We start from the raw sequence: 9,242 nt of genomic DNA, 5'->3' as shown, positions 1-9,242 counted from the left end.
AACGAGAAAGACTCCCTTCTCTTTCCATTGCCAGAGCTGTGTCAGAGGAAGCTAGGTAAAACAAAAAGTCTCAAGATTCAGAGTTCTGCACAATACCAAATGTTGGCAAGGATGTGGAGGAAAGGAAACCCTTGTACACTGGTGGTGGGAATGTAAATCGGTGCAGCCACTATGGAAAACATTATGCAGGTCTATCAAAAACCTAAAAATAGAAATACCATGTGACCCAGAAATTCCCCTCCTGGTATATATCAAAAAAACAAAAAAAAAAACAAAAAAAAACACTAATTTGAAAAGATACATTGACCCCAATGTTCATAGCAGAATTATTTACAATAGCCAAGCTATGGAAGCAACCTGAGCATCCATCAATAGATGAGTGGATAAAGAAGATGTGTTATATATACACAATGGATTACACAGCCATATAAAAGAATGAAATTTTGCCATTTGCAGCAACATGGATGGATTTGGAGGGCATTATGCTAAGTGAAATAAGTCAGAGAGAGAATGACAAATACTGTAGTATATCATTTATATGTGGACTTTAGAAAGTATAACAAACTACTGACATATAGGGAAGACAGGCTTCTATAAGTCACTTGAACTGGTAAAATGACTTAACAGTAAACTCTGATAAGTTATTTTTATCTAATACCTAGAGGAACCACTAAAAATGCTTTACAAAGGGATACACTCAAAAATACCATAGATAAGTCAATATGAAATTCTAAAGAATATTCAAATAACCCACAAGAATGTAATAAAAAGAAAACAAATAAAAACAGAGAGAATTAATAGGGAAAAAAATGAAATGGCAGTCTTAAATCTAAATATATCAATAACTAGATTAATATAAATGGTCTAAATACACCAATTAAAAAAACAACAATTGGTGAAATGGATTAAAAAAACATTAGTAGAATGGATAAAAACAACCTAACCATAGGCTGTCTAACAGAAATTCATTTCAAATATAATGATATAGGCACATTGACAGTACAGTGATGGGAAAATATATCATGCAAACATTAACCAAAAGAAAGCAAGACTGGCTGTATTAATATCAGATAAAGGAGAATTCAGAGCTTAAGAGAATCACCAGAAACAGAGGGAAATATTATATAATGATAAAATGGTCAATCACCAAAACCACATAGCAATTCTAAATGTGTATGTCCTAGCAACAAAGCTGAACTTATCTCAAGAAAAAACCGATAGAGCTCAAAAGACAAATAGACACACCCACAGTCATAGTTAGAGGTGTCAACTCCCCTCTTAACAATTGAGAGAACAACCAGAGAGAAAATCAGCAAGGAAAAAAAGCAATTCAGCAACACCATGAATCAACAGGATCTAACCAACATTTATAAAACATTCCACCCCGCACCCCGAAACAACAGGATATACACTGTCAAGTGGCCATGGAACAGACAGATCATATCCTGAGTCATGAATTAAACTCAACAAATTTAAAATAATTGAAATCATTCAGCGTATGTTCTCCAACCACTGTGGATTCAAAATAAAGTCAAAACATAAAGGTAACAGGAAAGTTTCTAAATACTTGGGAGCTATAAAACACACTTCTAATAACCCATGGATCAAGGAGGTAGTCTTAAAGGAAATTTTAAAACACATGCACATTAAACTGAATGAATATGAGAATATAAAATGTCAAAATTGGTGGGACACAGCTGCCTCAGTACTGAGAGGTGAATTTATAGCCAAATGTGTACATTGTAAAAGAGGAAAAATAACATTTCTCAGATCAATAACCTAAGCTGCTTCTTCAAGATCCTAGAAGAATAAGAGCAAAATAAACCTGAAACATGCAGAAGAAATTAAATACTAGGATTCCGAATATATTTGGTCACTCAAAGAAGGTTGCTCACAATCATTAAATTGTATTTTTGCCCTCCTCCAAAAGGCAGTGTGATATTGTGGGTCTTAATTTCACTGCGGATATTCATATACTAGATAAAATTAATTTACCCTGTATTCCCAACAGTATGTTTTTCATTCTCTCTGTCACATGAACTAAAGTTTTTTAGCATACTTCTATATTTTCTGGAAATATTTCAAGTTTAGTCAGAGGCAAAAAGAGAAGTTGGTGAGGGCCTTCCAAAGCAAGCTGTGGGCTCTGTCCATGGGTGATTACCGCATGGGGACAGGAAGCAGAGGATAGCCTGCCATACCTGAGTGAAAAAATGAAAAAATAAACAGTCTGACTAGTTCTGCTTTTGTGGCATGTAACTCAACCCACTAGGAAAACACAGCCCAGTGAATGTCAGACTGTGACCAGTCCATGCCATAGACCCCGCCAGTACTGGAGCTGTTTTTCCATCACTTGGCTAAGACTTACTTAAATCCTTTTCAATGCAATAAAATAGGAGTCAAGGCACCAAAGATGAGCCAAAGAATTTCCTAAAATGTCCTTTTATTCCTATTCAGTATTCAGATGAACCAAAGGATTTTTTTATATATCAATTTATTCTTTTTCAGTTGTTGCCTTCTTCCAGACCTCTATGGAAGGCAAGGTTCCTCTGAGCATTTTGACAGTCTTGGGCCTGAGCTGAGCTCAGGGCTCACAGGCAACCTCTATAAGACCAATTCAGCATTTGTTTCAGCCTTGGTACGAAGGAAGTGGGTAGAAAGTAATCTGACCTTTCTATTTACTGCCCCTCTGGAAAGTAACTGTACATTCACGACACGTAACCAAGGGGCGGTCCTTCTTTAGTACCCATTAGAAACAAAGGAAGCAAGGAAGCATCTTGCTTCAATCAAAGTTTTCAGCAAGAGCCTGTAAGGTGTGTAGGTTCTTATCTCTTCTGGGCAGATTACTTTCTAGGAAAGGAATACAAAGATCTTTTTTCTCCTGGAGAAGGAGATACCACTACGGGGTGGCTGTGGGATCTCCCCAAACATCAGATTAGCCTGTCCATCTTAGGGAGTCATAAGTAACAGGATATAGAGAGAAACAGGAAGTCTATCTTCCAACATTCCATAAGGAAGGGATCAGAAACTCCCTACTCTCTGCAAATGGGAGGAAAGGGCAATAGCTGTCCCATCTCCTCCTCCTCAAAAGAATATGTGGTGCCATCAATAATTCCTGGACAAGGTCTGAGACGTAAAAATTAGCCATAAGCAAAGCCAGGTGAAACAACACATAAATAGGGCAAATTAAAGTTCTGGATTAAATTAGTACACTTCTCAGAAGTCCACAAGTATTCATTTGGCCAAAGGAAATCATTTGGCTTAAAACAGTAAACACTTTGCTTAATATTTAACTAGAATGGAAAAGATGACTTTGGGAGATAGATGAAAGCAGCTAATAGCAACACTTAGTTCTGTATCCCAGCCTCTTCACAATAGTGTCTAGGATAAAACAAGACACGCGGAACATCTTAAATCTCTTTAGAGCAAGGTCTTATACAGGTAATACAATCATTTTTCATTTTAAAATATAATTTGTTGCCTAGATTCAACAAATACTCCATCAGTTGGGATGCTGTGGGCTATCAACAACCAAAAACGAACAAGGAAACAAGAAACAATTTAAATTATTTTCAACAAAAAGGAAATGTATTCTACGACATAACTAAATGTCTCGAGGAGGCATACTCCAAATGAAGCAGCATAATGATGCCAGTTTTATATTTTTATGAATCTCTTGATTCTGCCTTCTGCCATGTTTTACTGGCTAGCTCTCCTCCTAACCTCAAAATAGCTGCCAGTAGCAAAGGACATAACACACTTCTTTTTTTATGTTTTTTGTAAGAAAAAGAAAACCTCTCCCCCAGAGAGAAAAAAAGATCCTTCTCTGTAGTCTGGGAACAATTTAAGTCATATGCCTCTTCTGTGTACATATGTGAAATGAGACTATGTGAGGTTATACTTTGAAGAGGTAAGTGATTTGTTCAGTATTATGAAAAGTCACAATGGAGAGGTTAAAGAGAGAGCCAATATAAAGAAAATAATACTCAATTATACATATAACCCAGCATGTGGGTATTTTGTACATGTTTGCTAAAATAATAATAATTTTTAAAAAGACATTTGATCTTCTCATCCCAGTATTTTGATTTATGACTTACCAACTAATATTAAGAGAAAGTGATCTTGCACTGAAAACATTTACGCAGATTCTAAGTGCAACTTTTATTTTGTATAATATCATGTAATTAATATCTTGTATTGGTGTAGTTCAATTATAAATACATGACTTTGAAATAATATTCCACTGAATTATTGAAAGCCTTTAATTTCTTGCCACCAGAAGTAAAGTTTCTGCCCTGAAGTCCTCCTGCTGCTTAAAAATATATACGAAACCATGAGTGAAAGGGTTGTCTTCAACATTTTGTTCAATATAAATAAATAGTGTTTTTAGAAAATCTTTTTAATGCCATAAGCTGACATAATTTTCAATGTTTAAACTCCTTTAAGTAACAGTAATAATATTTGCTTCCACAGAGTAATTTTATAAGGATTCATTAATCTTCTAAAATGCTTTGATAGGTTAAAAATGAATGACCCCATAGAGCATAAAATTCTCTACCAATTTCAGTTACGATTTAATTAAATTTCAAATGGCATTTTCTTATGTATGTATCAAAGTAAAACATTCTGCACATTGCTACCACTTTTTAACTTTTTGCTTTTCTCTACCACTGTATGTTTTTACTACTGTAATTAATACCACTGAACATTTTGTAGTAAAATCCCAACGGAGAACACTATTCAGATCTGTTATTGTGAAATACTGAGTTCCCTTCAACTTATATCACATGGCAGTATTTGTTCCCTGTATAATTTCATTCAAATAAACTATTACAGCAAGCAAATTTGCTAGTCTAATTTTACAGCCATCTGACACCAGTTATCTGATAACCAATAGTGAATACTGTCTGGTTTAGAAATATCCTTGACAGAGAAATCCCTTGAAATTTTTTTTCTAAGAGACAGTTTCTCCTTTGTCATTTACCCTGGAGGAAGAGCTCACTGGTACTAGCTGAGCCTACAGACAGAAATTCTGCTTGCTTTCTTTAATTGACAGCTGGGTGACACTAACATTTCCTTGATGTTTCTTGCCCAAGTCACTGAGGTTCTTCATATTTAACTAACTTTTCCAAACAAGAGATACATCCTGCTGACATTCCCAGTTCAAATCAAATTGTTTATACTTTCAAAAGAAACAAATGTCAATTTAGCTTCTATAGTATGTAAAAAGGATTTAGTTTATTTTCCTTTGAAAAGGTATTTTACCTTTCACAGAAAACTTATAAACTAGGATTTTGAACTTATTCAAAGAAAGGGCAATTGTATTGGCAAACACTAACCAACATCAAAGTTTTATCAAAAGCATCTGCCAATATAAAATTCTCTAACTCTGGCAGGTAGTTTTAACTCACTCTAACAATTGGGATTGGGTTTGGCTGCATATAAAAGAAACAATGTGTCAATGTAGCTGCATTCTTAGTTTAAAAAAAAGTACCATTCTGGTGAGTGATGTTGACAATGGGGAGGGCTATTCATGTGTGGAGACAGGGGCTACATGGAAAGTCTCTGCTTCTTTCTTTCAATTTTGTTGTAAACCTAATACTGCTCTAAAAAAAAGTAAAGCCTCAAAAAATGAAAAGAAATCAAAAATAATATTCTTTAAACTAAAAGAGAAGTTTATTTTTCTTCTCATGTAAAACTAACCCAGAGGTAGAAACCCTAGATTTGGAAAGGCAGTTTCATAGTCACTGATGGCTGAGACTCGTTCTCTTATCTACTTTGCTAGCTTAGCATATGGCCTCCATCCTCAAACTTACCTCCTGGTCTAAAATAGGCTGCTAGTGTTCCCTTCATCACATCCAAATTCCAAGGAGTGGGAAGAAAGGTGATGGAAAAAAAACAAAAGTGCCCACCACCAAGTTAGGTCAACTTCTTTAAGCAGCTTTCCGAGAGGTCCCTTGTAACACTTAAACTTACCTATCCTTGGCTAAAACTTAATCGTGACTACTGAAACACACAGAAGACTGGGTGATGGATTCTCTTCTCTGGGACATTATTGACCAGAATAAAATTGGGGTTCTATTACTAAAGGAAAGAGAAGAGATATTGAATGTCAATTCACAGTCTGTTCCATATCCATTGTATTAAATGTGTTGATTTTGTGAGAAATTTCACACAGACATTAAAAATAATGAATGAGAGCTATGCCAACTGGCTTGGAGTGTGTGTGCGGAGGGAGAATTTCCACAAGGATTATTGGGTGAGAAAAGCAAAATGTATAGAAGTGATAAAATATGATTCCATTTTGAATAACATAGAGTGACAAAAATCACTACGTACACATGCAAATAAGCATATGACTATGAAAAAAATTACTGAAGGGTACACAGTAGGTTAACATGTGTTATCTGGTCAAGGAAGAGGCGATGAATATCTTTGTGTTGTTCCATTGTTCCTCTTGTTATAACAGGTGTGTGTTATTTTTTAATTTGAATACTATAAAAAATGTTCTTTAAAAACCAACCTTCCTAAGACATTCCTCTATACATAAAAATTCACAGTAAGAAAGTCCCAGGTAGAATTTATCCTAGGGGATCTTAGGGAAGGACTAATAGGCCCTCAATACAAACCATTTTACCTAAGTTGTTCTAAGTGATTTATTTAGGGAAATTATTTATTTAAAGACTATGTTAGCTGGGTAACATTAGAAAGAATGTTGCATTCTTTTGGAGCTAATGGATGTTAACAAATGTTTATAAATATTTAAATATGAATATAAGGCAGAATAATATTACAATAGATATCTTTGCTGAATTATTTGGTATACTACCATTTATGAAATTAAACAAAATAACCTTTATTAATTATATTTAATACTTACCTATTTACTTCCATTTAGGTCATGAATCTTTCATGAAAAGTCTTGTTTGGGAATTAGTCATACCTTGCAAGAATAAATCATTTTCATGTCAACTTGGCTTCATCAAAATTTCATGAAAAAAGAACTTCAAAATCATGTACAACATCATATTATAAATTATTTTTGATCCAGATGTAATAAAGAATATGAAGAGTATGAAAAAATAAAGAAAAGTAAATTAATCCCCTACCTACCTCAACTGCATGTCTATTTGGCCTGGAAAACGTCCAGTGTAGTGACCTGAGAAAACAAAATAGCAGCAATGCTGAGACATTAAGGTTTCTGCACTATAAGGTCAAAAATATTTTCAATGACTATTTAAAATTTTAATAATGATATTATAATAATTTTCAAAGTAAAATTTCAGATTTGAAGTTATATCCAAATAGTTCATCCAATAATGGCAATATTTGTTTTCTGTCTTGGTTGTGGCCAAATATTGATTTTCCAATACTAGGCCATTTGGCATCAGACATAGGAGTATTCAGTGGCCCAATTAGTGAAAAACATCCCATTGGGTAAACAGTGATGCTTTACTGCAAACAGTCCCTTAGGAACACTAATATGCATAATAAGTAGCTTGGGGAGATTGTAATAAATGTCACTTCCTCTCTGAATAGTGTCCCTCTCCTTCAATAATTGTTTTCAGTCAGAAATGGGCATAATAAACAAGTTACTAAGAGCTTTTCTACATGCCCTAGGATCATGTTTTGAGGAATAGTGCTATATTAGAAAATTCTGTTTTAAATTTGATAATCAGCATCATAGACCTTCTTTTTGTTTGTGAAATTAGGGTCAGTTGTGCCAACAACACTGTCATATTCAAAGAGCTTGGGAAAAAATGCTGTAGTTTAATAAATTAAAAAAAAAAAAAAACTAGAGCATGATTTAAATCCCTAGTTAGTCCTGCACCACATTTTTCTTAGTGAAACATGGCCAATGGGATGGAGCTGGGAGATAAATCTGTGAGTCTATTTTTAAAATTGTTTTAAGTGTTTTGCAAGGCTGGGAGTGTATATTTTCTCTGTCTGTGGTGGGAGTATAGTCAGAGTAGGGTGTTGGCACACAGGGATAAAGAGAGTATTCAGATTGGAAGTAGTGAGTGATTATACTCAAGAACCATGAATCCAGTCCTACAATAACTCTACATGGCTTCCAATTTCTAAATTTATTTTCAGTTAAATGAAAGCAGCCATCTAAGTGATGTTGTGCCGGGAATCAAGACAGGGTTAACATTATAAAATATCCTAGTTCCAATTTCATAAACCTGTATCTTCAAATAAAACTCCAAACGCAAACAATACATCTCAATTACTTTGTAAGTTACTTTTCTGAGTTGATTTCTTTCCCTCAATCTTTCACCAAAACTAGATCTGGGACAGATTCCAGGCCAGACCGAAAATGCAAAATTCCATACTCCCCATTCTTTGATTATTTTGCCTTGAATTGAAGTGGATACATGGCAATTAGCTACTAGGGAACTCAAAATCTTCTGATTCATTCTCTTGATTAATCAAATTGACCAAGTAATTTCTGAACTTTCAGTCAGCTTTGTACGTTCCTGTTACTAGCCCAGTATGCAGTCTTCCTACCTCAGAGACTATAGGCATAAAAAGGGTTCTTAGAATTAATCTAGTCCTGACAACCTATTTGACACTAGGAAGTGGAACCCAGCTTTCTTGGAGAGTTGCTCAAGGTTAAATGGCTTGGGTTAGGGAAAGAATTAGGACCCTAGTTTAGGGATTCTGACTCTGAGAAGATGAAGCTCTTGAGAAGCCCTTCTGAAACATTCCTTGTGAGTGATTTACAATGGTCTTAAGAAGAAGAAATGCAGAACAGTGGGACTTTTTGCCCTGACTTTGATCTCTTTACTGATGGTAGTCCTATAAGGGGTGGCAGGAACATCTGAACTCAAGGCAGAGTTCCAGCGATAGTTCTGACGCTAAAGAACCAGGGGCCCTTAGTAAATGTGCCTAACTTCCTTGTAACAAGGCAACCAGCACAAACCCGCCCATTGTCGTCCAATATAGTTTGGGCCCTTTCCTTCCCTCACCTGAGAATTATTAACATTAAGGCAAAAATATAGGGTAAATTACTTAGAACTGTGTCTATAAAATATTAACTCTCAATAATACCACTGATTACCATCATACCGCCGATTATTGAGAGGCTGCCTGGCAGATGACGCTTTAGACGCAGTGTGCAGAATCTTTCAATCCGGCCCATGACTGCGCATGTACGCTTCCGTGAGAAATCGCTACTCGCTTTCCCGCTTGGGCGCAAGCTCCGCCCCCGAGGGCGTGCGCCTTAAAGCGCGGGCACC

At 35.4% G+C, this 9,242-nt stretch overlaps 1 long non-coding RNA gene across 1 annotated transcript; it reads right to left on the bottom strand.

Moving 5' to 3' along the window:
* Positions 1-6,886: 6,886 nt before the first annotated feature.
* LOC135318720 (uncharacterized) lies at positions 6,887-9,201 on the bottom strand. Its single transcript, XR_010377036.1, has 3 exons — positions 9,065-9,201; positions 7,114-7,159; positions 6,887-6,943 (listed from the first exon to the last, which is right to left on the bottom strand). It is a non-coding gene; the product is annotated as an uncharacterized LOC135318720 (long non-coding RNA).
* Positions 9,202-9,242: the final 41 nt, after the last annotated feature.

The sequence above is a fragment of the Camelus dromedarius genome, chromosome 20 (assembly GCF_036321535.1).
Source record: "Camelus dromedarius isolate mCamDro1 chromosome 20, mCamDro1.pat, whole genome shotgun sequence".
NCBI classification, from domain to species: Eukaryota; Metazoa; Chordata; class Mammalia; order Artiodactyla; family Camelidae; genus Camelus; species Camelus dromedarius.
Note: the sequence above shows the minus strand (reverse complement) of the source record. Positions and strands in the feature narration are given on the sequence as shown.